Raw genomic sequence first — 16,906 nt, 5'->3', positions numbered from 1 at the left:
GAAAGCCACCCACTGCCCTATGTCTGGTTGCCACTTTACCTGGGCACCACCAAGGCCATCACTGGGGAGCAGAGAGACGGTGCGTTAGGCAAAGGTGCTTACCACCAAGCTCTGACCTGAGCTCCCTCCTCAGAACCCACATGGTGGGGTTGGCCTACAAGCTGACCTCTGACCTTCACACAGCTTGAGGTATTTCCTAGCTGGTGAACATGCAGGTGGACCAGGAGGATGGGGCTCCCTAACGTCTCAGGGAGAAAGCATAGCTACATAGTTAGTACCCAGGGTTCTTACAGCCCTTGCCCCTGTGTGCCATTTATATAAAACTGAAATCATATATGTAGCATTTTCTTGGGGGGTCTACAAACAGGCCTCAGAGCCTATCAAAACTGAAGCGCTGTGGGGCTTTTGGGGGACACACAGGTGTCCCTGGGCCCTGTACCAACGTGGAAAATAAGTGAAGTTGTGGATTGTGTCTGAAGCCAGCAACTGTGACACTGGCCCCGGTGGCTCATGTCAGAAGGGACCTGTTGCCCACCCTGGGGCAAAAAACTGCATCTTGTCACCAGTAAGACAGAGGTTTGCAGCTGCCCACGGCGCTTCAGGGCAACCTAGGCATTACATTGGAGGGTCAGACCCCGACCTTGCCCCCTGGAACATTTCATGATGACAGCTGGCAACAGGCCACACAGTCTGACAACTCTCCTTCCCGAAGCCACGCTGACGGTGGAGAGCAAAGTCAACCCCGCACTTTCCTGGGGAGCGTTGACTCTTCTTGACTTAACCAACCCACAGAATCCTGCAGACACAATGAACTGCAAATGTACGCACGCACAGGATGCCCTGCCACCACCCCACACCTTCTGGAAGGTGAAGTGTCCATATTAAAGTGTTTCTCACGGCAAACTCAAGCACCGCCTAGGCAGGAGCAGGTGAGTAGCGTGGCCTTACCTGTTGGAGTGCTGTCCCCTTTACTGTCACAGGGCGGTGGGGACACCAAGGACCCAAAGAAGCTTTCTCGGGGTGGGCAGTACCCAGACAGAGCGGGGTCACAAGAGATGGTTAGGTTCTCCCAGGTAGCTTTTCAACCTGAAGGGAAAGAAAAAAATGAGAAAGAAAAATAAATACCGTGCCTCAGATGTACTCACTTCCCCTTAATATGAAATAAACGCAGGCATTAAACCAAAGAGAAGGGGCAGCAGCCAAGAGCGGCTGGGGATCAGAGTCCCCCTCACCCCTCCACTGAGGGCTTAGTCTCTGACTGCCTCAGGGAGGAACTGACTGTCTCCAGGAGGACACATCATTAGCACCACAGTGCCGGGCACCACGCTCAGTCATTCTGCCATCTGCCCGGGCTATTGCCCTCTCAGCATCCTGGTGCCCACTTCCTCTGATTGCCCACTCCCCTTGTGGCTTATCTCCCACCAAGTTGTTCCCCATCTTCTCCCCTTTCCCCTTCTAGCCTCATTTCCAGGCCCCCTCCATCTAACCGTCACATACAGACACCTCGTGCCCCTCTTTTAGTGGGACTGGTCAGATGGCACCCCCACTTGAGCCACACCCCTCCAGGACAGTCAGTTGGAAGAAACACCCAACATTGCTTCAGTGACCATGGCGAAACTTAGTCTGTAGGAGCTCCAGGCTCCCAGGACTCGAGGTACTAAGCAAATGAGACCAGAGGACAGATACAGTGCAAAGGCCCCGCCTCTCGCGTGGCTACACACACTGCCACAGGTGGTAGCATGGTGAATCGTCCAATGCCTATAGGACCCTTGAGATATGGAACCTCTCCTGCCACACTCCCTCCAGAATATCCCTCCTGAGGCCCATGCCACACTGTGTACCCACTGCCATATGGAGTGCGTCTCCCTTCATATCTGCATAGCTTTCTCCCCGCTCCAATCCCAGAGACTCTACATGTAGCATTTCCCCAGGAAAACCATCTAGGAACAGACCCCTCTATAAAAATCTTCACCATCCCACAGCTGCCCCAGTGATGCCCTGCCCACAAAAAGACCCAGGCTGTTTTGGTTTCTTTGATCCAAGCTGAGTGGGAGATGATTTAGCAGCCTGTTCTCCACTATAGAGACACGTTTTCTTCACTGCACAATGTGAAGCACCATCCATCACCCACTGCACAGAACAGCACTGGACACAGGCTGCAGGCCTGAAGCCCCCGCCACACCCCACTGTACTCTGCGCAGACATGGATCCCCGCCTACGGGATTGCTAGTCTTAGACGCCACTCTGACAATCCCCACTGCAATGTCAGAGGACTGTGGCAAGGTGAGAAGGGGAGCCAGGCCAGGACTGGCTGAGATAGAAGAAAAGGGTTGGGTACCTGGGGTCTCCAGAGCCCAGGATCAAGGCCACAGTCCTGCTGCTCCTACTTTTGGTAGCAACAGGGTCTCATCTGTCAGGGGCAGAACTGAGTCTTCCTCGCCCTCGGAAGCAGTTACTGTGTCCCGTGTGTGCTGTAAGTGCCCCACGGTGTGCAGTACCAGGCCCTAAATCTGGGTCGGGCAAGTTGATCATCGAGCTGAGGAATACACAAGGCATGATCATTGCTGACCCACAAAGGGTAGTCTGCTAGCAGCTGCAGGGAGGGTGAGGGGGGAACTCTACGTTCCCACGGTGCCCCCTGCATATTCATGTGCACGTATAAACACACATGTGCACGCAAACGCACACACACAACACACACACACACACACACATACTAGAGTACAGGCTGTACCTTTGACTCCAGGAACCCAAAGTCACTGAAGTATGAAGAGTCACAGAAGAGTTATAGCTGGCCACTGTTGGCAAAGAAAATGACACTCCCTCCACATTTTACATGGCAAGAGAAGACCGCCATATCCCTAGACTTTGTAACAGAAACAAATTCCTGTGGAGAAAGGCCCAGCCTCAAAGCCTGCACAGATTTTCCCCGAAAAGAGCTTCCACATGGCCTGGAGGACCCAAGGGCAGACTGAGATATCACTAATTCTTTATAAATTAAAAGTTCACCTGAGGAAGTGGCTTTATTTATAGGATTCAAGATGAAAGGAAGGAAGGGCATGGAGGGGGAGACGGAGGTGGGGAGCCAGAGAGGGACTTTTTCACTCCGGAGGTGGAGGCGGGAGGACTAAGAATCCAAGGTCATCCTTGTCTGCACAGCAAGTACGAGACCAGCCTGGGCTACATCTCGCGCGCGCACACACACACACGCACACACACACACGTGCGCGCACACACACACACACACACACACACACACACAACGACACACAGACTAAGGACAACAGGAGAGTTTAAAATGACTCTCAAGCCCAGAAAGCGCAACTCACTGTGCCTCTAACCAGGAGGAAAACAAGACACAGTGTGCCGCATTTCAGTAGTAAAGATTACAGGGAATATACAATATTCTGAGAAAATGAGCCTCCTCCTCCTCCCATTTTAAAACCGCTCTTGCAAAACCGGCTTCACCCTTCACTCCCCTCGCGCCTTATGAATCCTGTCTCCGGGTTTATTATTCTGGCATCTGGGAGTCTGACAGCCACCGTGGCTACACTTCTTTTTTTAATGCTAGCCTGTTTTAATAATACAGTGTACCTTTTGGTTTGGAGAAATGTGACATTATTTCAGGCACCCAGCGGCAATGGGAAGGGCCTTATGTAATTTATGTGTTCTCCGCGCTGTGTTTAACACTCCCAGAGCGGAGGCTGTAATTTGGGAAGTGATTCTCCCCAAGGTCAGGGGAACAGTTGCGGAGAAAAGGCTGGTGGCTGTCTGACCTGAGCTCAGCCTGCGAGCCCAGGCGCTTCTATCTGTGAAGCTGGGCCCAGGAGCAGAAAGACTCTGCACCTCAACTCATAAGTGAACCCACAAAATACCCCAGCCCAGTTATAGCCAAGTCACCAGGTTTCTGGGTTTAAGCGTTTTGTTTTTGCTGTTGTTGATTTAATGATGTAGAGATGCTGGGGGAACAGTCAGAGTGTTTGGGGGCATTTCTGCCTCCCATCACCAAAGCAGCCCAGATGTTCACCATTTAAATTAATTTATCTTTTTATTTCATGTGGGGGATGGAGGGGACTGTGGGTATACACATGTGAAAAAGTGTGTGCTTATGTACATGTGTGTGCATATGTGTGTGCGTGTGTGTGTGTGTTCATGTGTGCCAGAAGTTGACGGCAGGTGTCTGCCTTACTCAGCCTCATTATTTTCTCAGGCAGGTTCTCTTGCTGAGCCTGGAGTTCACCACTTATTATAAACTGACTGGCCTGTGAGTCCTAGGGATCTGTCTCCCTACCTATCCAGGGCTGGGGTTACAGTCAATTATCACTACGGCTAACTTTCTATGTGGGTGCTGGGCATCTAAAAGCAGCTCCTCATGCCATTTCCAACTGCTCCATCCCATCAGTCCCCCAGGTCCCTGTTTTGCAATGACCAGGTGCCTGGTGTAGCAGACTGGGCATGCCTAAGGAATGCCGAGGAAACCATGATCTCTGGCACGCATGTCCTGACCCTTCTAGAAAGCACCACTGTGAGCTCTTCCTATGCTGGGGATGAAGGAACGCCACAGGGACATGTCCCCAAGAAGCTCGCAGTAGAGACACAACAGTCATCTACCCCAGTGGAGGTGGACAAGCCTTGAGAAGGTAGAATATTCCTTTGCACCATGTCACACCTAGGGCCTGGCACACGGCAAGTGCTATATCAAGACATTTGAGCAACTGGAGGAATAAAATGTCAATGAGAGAGACAGGGAACCCACCCCACTCATAGGGGAGGGTGTTCTGGCTTCCCAGATTGAGCTGGTAACAGACCCTAGAGGGGGAAGGGGGAGAATAAGGAGAAAGAGGGGAGGAGGAGGAGGAATCAGAGAGGAGAGGAGGATGAGAAGGGGGAGAAGGAAAAGGGGGAATGGGAGGAGGAGAGGGAGGAAGAGGGGGAAGAGAAGGGAGGCAGACTAGAGAAAGAGACAGCAGGTGCTAACTGGAGACAGCCGCAGGGAAATGTCTTTCTGGGAATATAGAGAAGGAACAACATTGGAATGGGACAGACCCGAGATGGGACTGTCCATGAGAGACTGATAATCAGATCATGATGCACTTTGAATGCCACACCAAGGACTTCATGAAGTCACTTGGAGAATTTTTAAGTGGGAAGTTATGCAGATTCGTGTCTTAGGAGTACGTTCTGGTGTCCAGGCGGACCCTGTAGATGTGCGAAAGCAAGACAGGAATCTCAATCGACAGCTACAGACGATGAAATGAGACGTGTGGGCTTGATGAAGGGCAAGGCGGAAACCAGGGGATACGGCTAGCGGGGTTCAGAAGCCAGTGTCACACATGATCGCTACAACAGGCAATATAAGCCGCTCCATAGCTTCTCAATAGAAGCTGAGAAGTGCCCATTTGGGTACCCCTTTCCAAAGGAAGGGGGGGCTCAGGACATGAGGGAAAGCTACCTTGGGAAGGGTTCATTGTGCAATAAATTTTTTTTCCCCAAAGAAAACCTTCCATGTTGGAGTTCTAAGCATAACCTAAAAGAGATGGAACTCAGTCTGCAGGGAAGCTCCTTACGCTCAGGAAGCAGACTTCAATAACTTCAGGAAGTCCCTGAAACCAACCAGATTTACAAGGTCCCTCCCCAAGCATAACAGTAAGGCCTTCCTCTGTACCCAATACACACTCATGCCAGCTGAGCCACCTTCTAGAAAAAGCAGAGCTCAGAGCTCTGCTGAGTTAGCTGCAAAAGACTCAGACCACATAAACTGCCAGAAGGAGATGCTCCAGACTGCTGAGCTGCCCTCGGGTTGTGCAGTGTGGGGCCAGTCTCCAGCTTTCCTGGGCTGTCTGTCATTCATGGTGTGGTGGCTTTGGTGATCCCGCTGTCTTCGAGTCAATTCCAGCAAGTCACCACAGTCCAACTCACTGGTTTACCAAGTTGGTCTTGGTGATATCCATTTCCATTGGAACTGTTGTTATTTTTATTCCTTTCCTATGCATAAATAGCATATACCCAGAACCAAGAGGGCTGAAGCAGGAGGATAGTACACTCCAGGCCAATCTGGTTGTATAGAAATCCTGGGTTTTGGTTTAAAAGTTAACATATTCCAAGGCTGTGACACTGTTCACACTGGAACAGCCTCTGAAGCAACCACAGAGGGAGCTGCCAGTGGTTGGGCATGAAGGCCTAAGACTTGCCTGCTTCGGGGACAGTAATAACCATCCTCCAGGATGGCTCCTGTGATCCCATCCCCTCACCACCTTTGTCCCCCGCCTCCCAGCTGGGTCATTGGTGTGAATGAAAGATCCGATAGGCAAGGCACATACATGTTCAGGTCACCAAACAGAGCATGGCACCTTTCTTGCTGTCACATGTCACGGGGACCTTCAGAAGCTCTGCTGAGAGACCGCACGAGCAGGAGGAGGCTGGGAGTCCATTGCTGTGAACAGTACAGAAGGCAGTGCTTTAATCCCAGGCTGGCTGCAGCACCCACAGCCCAGCCCACTGGCAATCTGAAGCCTTTGAGATACCTTGAGCTTTTTTCGTTAAAGCACAAGCTAAGCTAAGCTGCTTTTGCAGGTTCTGGAAGCCCAGGAACTGAAAGCCAGTTAATTGCGGTTGTCTGAAGCCATTGCATTAGCAGGTAATCTGTTGCAGCGTGAGAGTTAACTAACAAGAATTTATAGAAAGCATAAAAGCTACCTGAAGCTGCAGAGGTGCTCGTAGCAGACAGAAAGAAGGTAGGGGGAGTGGAGATGGCAGAGGTGATGTCGGTTCATAGCTGGGTTTTTCCAGGAGTTGGTAGGAAAGTCTTGCGTAGAGGAACGGGGGCCTCCAAGGAAGGAGAACAAAACAGAGGAACTTGGAATCTTAGGATAAGGGTGTTTCCAGAGGAAAAAGCAATGGCCAGGCATCCTCTCACCCCAACTGTGACTTTTCTATAGGGGGCTCCCCTGACAACCCGAGGCAAAGCTGTTTCTTGCTCACTGTTACTGTGTTCCAGTGTGCTATATCCCTCCACCCAGGTCTGCTAAGGCTGTAAACCCAGTGCCTGAAAAAGTCTAGGTTCTCAGTGCTGTGGGTCAGATAGACGGATCAATGGATTGATGGATCAAAGGATGGGTGGGCGGAGAGTGAGTAGATGGATGGATCAATAGTTGGGTGGATTGATCAATAGATGGGTGGGTGGATCAAATAATCTTTAGTTCAGCAGATCAAAGACGAATAGATAGATCAATGGTTCAATGTATAGATGGATGAATAGACAGATTGATGGGTGAGTGGATCAATTGATCTTTGGATTGATGGAAAGATCCAAATCCTGAACTTCACCTAGTGGCCTAGGTCAATTAGTGGATAAGCCATTTCCCTCCTGGGTCATACTACACACACACACACACACACACACACACAGAGAGAGAGAGAGAGAGAGAGAGAGAGAGAGAGATACACACATGGACACACATGCAGATAGATATACACACACTGACACACATAGATAAGACACAAACACTCAACACACTCCAACACACACACGCATGTTCTCTCTCTCTCTCTCTCTCTCACACACACACACACACACACATACACACACTGGTGCTCTGCTGTAAAGAGAAGCTCAGCTGGAATGGCGAGTATGTAGGAAGAGAGAGAAAACCCTGAGGTCGATCCTGACAGGCTCCTGCACCGTGCTAAAACAGGCAAGAGTCTGCAGGAAACCCAGGCAACCCCCCACCGCCTTTAGGAATTCAGCACACACAGGCAGCCTGCGCCAACTGCACCAGGCAGCAGGAACTAAGAGTGCACCTGTGTGGCCCTGCAGCAGTGCAGGGTAGGGTGGGGGTGTAGGCAGCCAATGAACACGTAGGGCATCTATGCACACAGTAAGGTCTGGGGGGCAGCAGGTCCTGCCTGCCCGTAGGGTCCAAGAATAATCACACTTAAGAGCGGACCTCTCCACCACACAGGTTGGATGACCTTCCCCTTTTGCTGTCACTGGCAGAGCATCTGGGCCAGGCTGGTGAATGCGGTCTCAGAACACACACACAGGTTTGGTAGACATGGAAGGAAGGGGTTAGGTAAAGCGAAAAGCTTGCTCAATGAAGTAACATCGGAAGTGTGAGGGAGGTCATAAAGCAGGCCTCGGTGCCAGACAGGGGATCACCTCCAAACAGAGCCCCAGCCGGAAGGCCCAAAAGGCCCATGAAGGAGCAAGCTCCACTCTTTCTATGGGAATCCATCTTGGCCAGAAACAGGATCAAAGACTAGCTATAGACACCTAGAGAAGGATCATGGACATACCAGACAGACATACACAGGGGCCTATTCAGGTGCCCGGCTGAGCAGGAAGTCAATGCCTGGGGACGAGGCAGGAGGAGAGGCTGGAAGTGGGGAGGTCCACTCTGTTTCCATGCGGTAACTTTCTGTGAGCATTGTTATGCTAAGACTTCGAGGGTGCCATTCTCTAACCCTCATGCTTGGCTCCCAGTACCACATGCTTCCTGTGACTACCCAGGGGTCGCAGCACCGGCCTGGTTTCCCATCAAGCTCTGTCCCCTCCTCTACAGCTTTAGGACTGGAGATGAGGGACCTAGTTGGTCTGATTCTTGGGAGCAGAAATGGAGCACAAGACACAGGAGGGTGGCGGTCACAGGCCAAGAGAGAGGTGCAGAGAGTCTGGGTACAGCAACAGGAGATGAGTAAGGGGCACCTCCTCCTTGTCAAGCTTGGGGTAGGAGGAAAGAGCAACAAGGAGACGGGGAGAGGATGCAAGAGGGCATAGGAAGAGTGGGATTTGGAGTGTAGAAAGGTGAGAGGGGGTGCAGGAGTGGGGATGCAAGGAGATCAGGAGGGTGGGTGGGAGAGAAGATGGGCAATGAGGCACGGCATGAGCGCGAAAGGAGAGGTATCCTGCAAAATGTGTGGAGTGCTGGGGTTGGAGGCATGGGGGCAGGGGGTATCCAACCTACAGACCCCCCACATCCCAGGGAGAGGCAGGAGTGCTGGGGTTGGAAGCATAGGGGTAGGGTGGGTATCCAACCTACAGAACCTCCCCCTCACCCCAGGGAGAGGCAGGAGTGCTGAGCTGGAGGCATGGGGTCAGGGTGTATCCAACTTACAGAACCCCACCCCACCCCAGGGAGAGACAGCAGTGCTGGGGTTGGAGGCATGGGGGCAGGGAGTATTCAACCTACAGAGCCCCCCCCCCAGGGAAAGGTGGATTATGGAGACCCCATAATCAGGGAGAATAGACGTATGTTTCTTCTCGTCTCTGGCAGTAGGTAGATTCTAGCATATTGGGACACTAAACAGGCTTCTCTGAGATATCATAAATGGAAGATATGGCCACCGTAACAGATTCTGAATGCTTGAAAAAAAAAGCAAATAGAAATGCCAGTAGGTTCAATGGTGTCACCAGGGCTGGTGACTGATGAGAAGGGCCCCAGGGACTTCAAAGTGGAGTCATAAAAGCCAGCGGACCAGCCACAAACTCTTCCAAGAGGGATAGGCATGAAGGTCTTCTCTTTGCCCCTCTTTCAGGCCTGGAGTTCCCCAGCTGCCCTGGAGCACCCTCCACCCCCACCCCGCCTCCACTCCACCCCTGACTTCTGTCTGTGGCCTGACTGCATCCCCTGGAGGAACTTCTCAACTGAGAGCCTACTGGCTTCTCTCTTCCAGCATTAGGGAACTAGCTCAAGACAGTAGTGTGCTTTAAGAATCACTGCAAGAGACACCGTGACATTTGTAATGCACAGTTCCAGAAGAATTCCCAGGCAGCCCTGCTCTGCTCTGCCCTGGTGGAATACTAGTCCCCAGGAGGAAGCTGCCCAGGTCCCAATGTAGAAACCTCACAGTCCCCCCAGCCCCTGTGGGAGTGGAAGGGACCAGGACTGCCGCCAAGGGGCCTAGGAGACAGGGGCAGCATCTGTCATTCAACCCTCGCAGAGAATGACCCTTCCCTTGACTCCTGGGCACAGTGGCGCTGCTACTGAGCCACGCAAGCATTGTCTTCAGTGTCACCAGATTGTCAAACAAGTGTTGAAGGCCTGCCTATCTCTTGCACATTTGGGAGCTTTGAAGACAGCGTCCCCCATGTGGAAAGACAAGGACGTCTTAGCAGGCGACTTGGGTATGCCAGTGTGAGGGAGGAGGACCTGGGGCCATGAACTTCCACAGCCCTGAGACTGTTGAGCCTCCTGATGGAGGAGTTGAACCTGGGACTTGATCCGTTCCTCCAGGGAAAGTGCTCATCTATAGCTGTGTGTGCTTGGGCTGAGAGGTGTGGCCCACGGGAAAGCCCACCAGGCCACCTTTAGCCTGTGTCATTGCTCATCAACTCCTGCATCCAGGAGAGAGGGAGGCGACACGGAGACCCAGGACAGCACACTCATCCTGCTTCACCTTGCTGTGAGCCTAAGTCTGGCTTTGCCTCATTAGCGCCAGTATCAGGCTAAAGGTAAAGCATACATAGGGCTGGGATGTTGACAGGGTCTCCCTGATGTGCCCACAGGGTACCCCTGTAACCCTTCTGCTTCTGGAGCACAACCACCTCCCCAGCAGTCACCAAGAAACACCTGGAGTCTGCCCAAGACTTTCCTGGGTGTGGGGAGCAGGATGCAGACCTGCAGAGAACTCTCTCTGGCAGTGATGAGGCCCTGGTCTTCCATGGGACCACAGATGCCTGGCAGGAGGCTGGGATAATAGAGCAGGCAGGAGCAGGCAGGTGAGTATTTGACCCTTGTCAGGGGGCTCTGTCTACTGCAGTCCTATCCATCAGATGTGAAGCAGAGGTCACAGACCAGCAGGGAAGGGACCTTGTTGTCATGGTTCAGATGAATTCTGAGCCTGTGTACTCTTCCACTCTGCCACCTGGAAGATTCTGCCCTGACATCTGCCTTCCTAGGAACTCATTTTCCTTTTGAGCTCCTCCGGGTGACAGTCTTAGAGTCCAGCATATGAATCTGGGGTCATGGAATTTTCCATGGCAGAAGGAACCTCTGAAGGCCAAAGCAACTCAATGAAGCTGGGAGCACACATCAAAAGGCCAGCAGGGCGCAGGGTCCTGGCCAGATGGCTCAGAGTGCGTATTGCTCTGGCAGAGTTCAGCTCCCAGCACCCTCACCTCAGATGTCTCCAGCACCCACAAAGGGATCTCTCTGATAACCTCTGACCTCTGAGCACCTGCACTCATGCACACAACCCCATATAGATACACATACATACACATAATTGAAAATAAAATAATTCCATCATTGGGTTACTAAGAGAAACAAGATCGTGTATACAGAATACTCAGTTTAGTGACTGGTCCATGATTAACACTCAATATGCATAGTGAGCAGCATCTCCATCATCAAGGTCATCCCTGCCACCACCATCATCTTGTCATCAGAATTGGCCTGCCACCCACAGCACTGTGGGAATCCACATTAGCAGAACTCTGATCCCTCCATCATCATGCCCTCCGTGGTCCTGTTTGCAAGATGTCCCCCCAAAGAGCCGAGTCTCTTTTTCTTCCCTGTGAGAATCTGGGCTCAGCTGTATGAAATTTTTGGCTAATAAGGTGGAAGAGATGCAGAGACATCCCAACCCTTATGTGTTTCCGGTTGTTCATTGCCTTGCGTACAGAGGCCAATGACATAGCTATATCCTGCCCAGTGTAGAGCCACCCAGCAGACCCATAGATTCACAGAGAGTTTTCCAAGGTCAGCTTACCCCAAGTGACCCACAGACCTGTAAGTACTGATCTTGTAGGGAATTCATATCTAGAATCCACAAAGAACTCAAAATATCAAACACCAAAACAAAACAAATTGCCCAATCAATGAATGAACAAACCTCTCAGAAGTACAAATGGCTAAGAAGTATATGAAAAAAATGTCCAATATCCTGAGCCATCCGGGAGATGCAAGTCAAAGGGCACTGAGGTTCCGTCCCGGCTCAGTTGGGTGGCTCTCGACATTGAAACAAAGACAACACACTGGAGAGAGCATGGGGTGGGGGGCTCTTCCGTGCTGCTGCTGGGAACCTAAGCCAGCCTGCCAGAGGCTGCCTAAGCAAGCAGTGTGGAGGTTACTAGAAATACATAAACAGCCTAAAAATAGAACCACCATGAGACGCACCTATACTGCTCCTGGGTCTATGCCCCAGGACACCCAGTGTTTAACAGAGCCACCTGCACACTCGTGCTCACTGAGGCCAAGACGAGAAAACCACCTCAGTGTCCACAGCAGGTAAGTGGGTAAAGAAAACACACACATACACACAGTCAGATTTCATTCTGTTAAAAAAAGAAGGAGGAGGAGGAGGAGGAGGAGGAAGGGAAGGAGGAAGGGAGGGAAGGAAGGAAGGCTGGGAGGGAGGGGCAATTATTTTCTTTTCAGGAAAATAGCTGGAAGTGGAAACCAACACTTACACCAAATAAACCAGATTCAGAAAGACAAATTCCCAATGTTTACTTTCACACGCAGACTCTAGATATTAACATGAATAAGATGAGAACTTGGAATGGAGGGCGGCTGTGGGGAGGAAGGGAACCAGCAGGAGGGGCCAGAGGGACTGGAAAGTGTAACCCAAGCAAAGTACGCGCTAACCGTTCATAAAAATGTGGTAATGAAGCCCATTCTTTGGAACACTGTAAAAAAAATTTTAAAACAAACTACGTCAGCTGTGTGTCCATATCTGACCTCCCATCTCCCTCGGCTTCCTGTAGCCCCTTCCCCGCCCCCAACATCAAAGGTGTCCCATAGCTCCAAGCTCTGCCCCCCTTAGAAGGCCTGAAAAGGTAAGCGTTCTGCCTGCAGATCCGCCAAGCTCCATGCCCCTGCCTGCAGCCCTGAGCAGTCACAGTGGGGAAGAAGAACCACCCTGGAGGGAAGCGCGGCCAGGCCTGGAGACGGAGACGCAGGCTTGGGCGCTCGCTGGGACCCCTGTGCCAGCTCTCTACTCCACCCGCTCACTGGCTTCTAATTCTAGCAACCCAGTTGTCAACAGCTCCAGGGAGGGGTTGTGGGGTGAGAGCGAGCTGAGCAGCTCTGCATGGATTGCTGCTAGGAGGGGATTGGGCCTCTGAGGAGGGCGCTGCTGCAGTGCCCTGTGGGTCCATTAGGGATTCCGTGCAGCGGCTCGCAGTAAATCACTTCCCATTCAGTCCCACTGCTGAGGGGCTCGAAGGTCGATTTTCCATGGTTATGACAACAAAAACGAAAATTGGGTCAAACTTGAAAGGTATTATCTTCCTCCGAGCTGCTAAATGCGCGAGAGTAATGAGGTTGGTTAAGCAATCCACCCTGGCATCGCCCCCACCCCAGCCCCCCGCCCCCGCAACACTGCGGACAGACGGGCCAGGTAAAAGTGGGTGGGCGCAGGCCGCCCTGCCACGCCTCCCACCTGCCCTGTTGAAGGGCCTGTGCTCTTAGTCTTCTGCCACCAGAAGGCTCTCTTGCTGCAGAGGCTGGTACCTTCTAGACCAAGGCTCCCAGACACCAGTCCCTGGCAGGGCCAGTCTTGCTCTCAGTGGTACCTTTGGAGTCTCCTTGTCACAAGCTAGATCCTGGAGGACCTGAGGCATTATGGGTAACCTGCTGAGAGCCCCACCTGCCAAGGAGTCCTAGGCTTCGCCTGTGGCAGGCCCTGTGCAAGCACCGGATTCGCCAAGTCCTGCTGCTTCCTGACCAAGTACCCGCCACTGTACTGTGGGCACAAAGTCTGCCAACAGACTTCGAATCGGACTCAGGCTACACAGCGTTTACAAAGTGACCCATCCTAGTCCTTGGAGTTGATCTCCTGAACTATGCTGCCTTCATCACTAGAAGAAGGGATGCACGGAGAGCGAGGTACTCTCTCAGAGATTGTTCTATTGTGTGTGTGTTGCGGGGGGGGGGGGGGGTGTTAGACAGGGTCTCTGTACCCTCATTCTTGACCTCACTCCTGTCTTGGGATTGCAGGTGTGACCATGGCTGGTGGTGCCTGCCCCCTGTGGTCAAGACACATTCTGCATCAACCAACTGTGGGCAGGAAGGTATGGGCATAGTCTGGGGCCATAGCCTGATTCACAGGTCAGTAGCCAAGAAACAGGTCCCTGCGGGCCCTGAGATGAGCCTCTCCCTCCGTGTTCACTTCCCCAAGCTAGGCTTGATGCTAGATGGAATGGGCTGAGCTGAAAGGAAAATCCCAGCAGCCCTGCCGGCTACTCCAGTATGCTCTGCACTGCGGCTGACCTCTGAACCCTCAGGACACTGTTCTGAGTGACAGCGGTCAGTTACAAATGCCACATACTACGTGAACCCACCTACCGTGGGAAACCTAGAGTGGTCGACAGTCAGGGAGAGTAAAGCAGAATGGGGCCTCGGGGAGCTGCAGGAGAGGACGCAGGAGAGGATGCAGGAGAGGACGCAGGAAATGATGCAGGAGAGGACTCAGTGCCTGTGCTGGATGGGAACAGTGTTCTGTTGGGGGAGATGAGAGTGTTCCAGAGACCAGCAGTGGAGACAGCCACACAACAACCGTCCCTTCAAACTATCAAGAAGGTGGCTTGCTACAACATGCATTTGACTACTTCCCTCCACTTTATATTATACAAAAACAAAGCACTGTGTTAATAACTAGCCTAGGAGTCCAGAAAGAAAGGGGCCTCTCCCTTGTGCTCCACACCTCTGGGAGATGGGACAGCATGAGCTTTGTTTGTGAATGGGTTTCTGTTCCCTCAACCTCACCACAGCTTGCTGCACTTGGAGTCAGAGTGAGAAGGTGGGCTCCCTGTGCCCATCCGTGTGATCCAGGCAGCTTTTGTGGAAGGACTCACCAACACCACCATCTTCCATGATGGAGGAGGGTCATCTGTCTATGTGTTACTTTCATTGGTTAATAAAAAAAAAAACTGCCTTAGCCTCTTTGATAGGACAGAAAATTAGGTAGGCGGAGTAAACAGAACAGAATGCTGGGTAGAAGGCAGTGAGACAGATGCTATAGCTCTCCTCTCCAAGATGGACTCAGGTTAAGATCCTTCCTGGTAAGCACCACCTCGTGGTGCTACACACATTAATAGAAATGGGTTAATCAAGATGTGAGAGTTAGCCAATAAGAGGCTAGATATAATGGGCCAGGCAGTGTTTGAAAGAATACAGTTTCCGTGTAATTATTTTGGGTAAAGCTAGCCGGCGGCTAGGAGCCAGGTCGCAGTCCCCTGCTCCCTTCACTACACTTCCCACCCTCTTTCAGCATTGATTCCTTTAATTCCTGTCTGTCGGCTCAGTCCAGCAGAGCAAGGCCTATGGTATCTCAAGCATCAATTTCTCAGAGAGCTGCAGGTTGGCGTTCCCAGATCTGAAGGAGTGGGATGCTGGAATGTGGTGAGGGTTCCTGACCTGGCCTGCAGGTGACCACCTTCATGCTGTGTGCTCACAGTGGGAAGCAAGAAGGAGGATGCCTCCTCTCATCAGGTCCCTAACCCCATCCTAAGGGCCCACCTACATGGCCTTATCTAACCCAAACATCCTCCCAGGGGCCCATTTCCAAATCATTTCACAGTGGACCCCTGGTCCCTGCAGATACTGAGCAAGCCAACAATCCTTGGGCTAGCACCCAAGGCCAGGGAAAGCATCCTCTGAGCTGCTAGGCTCAGGTGGCGCTTGGGGACATGGGAGTGACTTTAGACTTTCTAGTGGCCTCACTGAAAACATTAAAAACTAACAAGGAACATCAATCCTTATGATCTTTCTATTGAACGCAATATATTCAAGATGTTTTTCTTCCAACATGCAATCAATATAAAGATTCTGAGGTGAGATTTTATACCCTGCATCCTGTGCTCAGTCTCTTGAAACCTGGGGTTCATTTTAAGTGCTCCATCCCTTAGCCCCAATTCGCCACATTCTCAACACGCCGCAATACCTGTGGCCATGGCCACCATGCTGGATGGGCAGGGAAGAGGCTGCTTTGTATCCTGCAGTCCCCTTGGTGGAGCAGACAACCAGGGGATGAAAAGAGGAGCAGCGGAGAGGGAGGGCCAGTCCTCCATCTGGTTCCATCCATCAAGCATGGCACACCAACACCTCCACAGATCTAGGGGTATTTGATGCTCAGTAGGCACTCATGGATGACAGATGAACATAACTGCCCCCCATCCATCTAGACTTAGAGTCCAACAGACCTGACACTGGGGACACCCCATCTGTGCAACAGTCAAGGAAAAAGAAGGTCTGAAGAAGGAGATGTGGGCTCCTCACCTTGAGTGCCTGTGATTGGAGCGGAAGGGAAGGTCCCCAACCCACACCTCTCCTGCAGTCATCCCAGATGTGACTGCCCACACATGCAACTGCTTGGTCACTGAAGACGGTATAACACTGACATGTCTCTCAAAATGCAGCCAGAGGAAAAGGAGAGGAGGGGGTGTGTGGCGCATAACTTTAATCCCAACACTCAAGAAGCAGAGGCAGACGGATCTCCGTGAGTTCAAGACCACCCTGGGCAACACTACATTGATCCAGTCTCAAAGAGAAATAGAGCCAGACTGTGGTGGCTCACACCTTTAATCCCAGCACTAGGAAAGTGGAGTCAGAAAGTGATATGGCTGGGCACAGAGAGAGGAATATAAGGCGGGAGGAGACAGGAGCTCAGGATTCAGTCTGAGGTTTTAGAGAGACAGTCTGAGGACTTGTACAGACAGGTACTCCATTTAGTCTGAGGATTTCGTAGAGGTGAGAACTAGTGGCTGGCTAGGCTGCTTCTCTGATCTTTCAGTGTTCACCCCCTAATATCCGACACTGGGTTTTTATTATTAAGACCAATTAAAATTCACGACCCAGGTACCAAACCCTGTCCGTGCTGCTTTACCTTCCCCATATAGACCTATTCTAAGATTTCCGCACTAAATACACTCAGAACTTTGATCTAGGCATATGGCTCACTAGGT

General features: G+C 51.7%; 1 protein-coding gene across 6 annotated transcripts in view; it reads right to left on the bottom strand.

Moving 5' to 3' along the window:
- Nucleotides 1–16,906, bottom strand: part of Rbfox3 (RNA binding fox-1 homolog 3) — a 424,557-nt gene that overhangs the window by 319,034 nt on the left and 88,617 nt on the right. For 5 of the 6 annotated variants that reach the window (XM_041635693.1, XM_041635689.1, XM_041635691.1 and 2 more), the window contains exon 2: nt 949–1,086. The gene's annotated coding sequence lies outside the window, so the exon portion shown is untranslated. Of the gene's footprint in view, nt 1–948; nt 1,087–6,320; nt 6,432–16,906 lie in introns of those variants that run through there. The other variant, XM_041635690.1, reaches the window with a different exon arrangement.

The sequence above is a fragment of the Microtus oregoni genome, unplaced genomic scaffold (assembly GCF_018167655.1).
Source record: "Microtus oregoni isolate MIOR12 unplaced genomic scaffold, Mior012 000048F_ref0000485, whole genome shotgun sequence".
NCBI classification, from domain to species: Eukaryota; Metazoa; Chordata; class Mammalia; order Rodentia; family Cricetidae; genus Microtus; species Microtus oregoni.
Note: the sequence above shows the minus strand (reverse complement) of the source record. Positions and strands in the feature narration are given on the sequence as shown.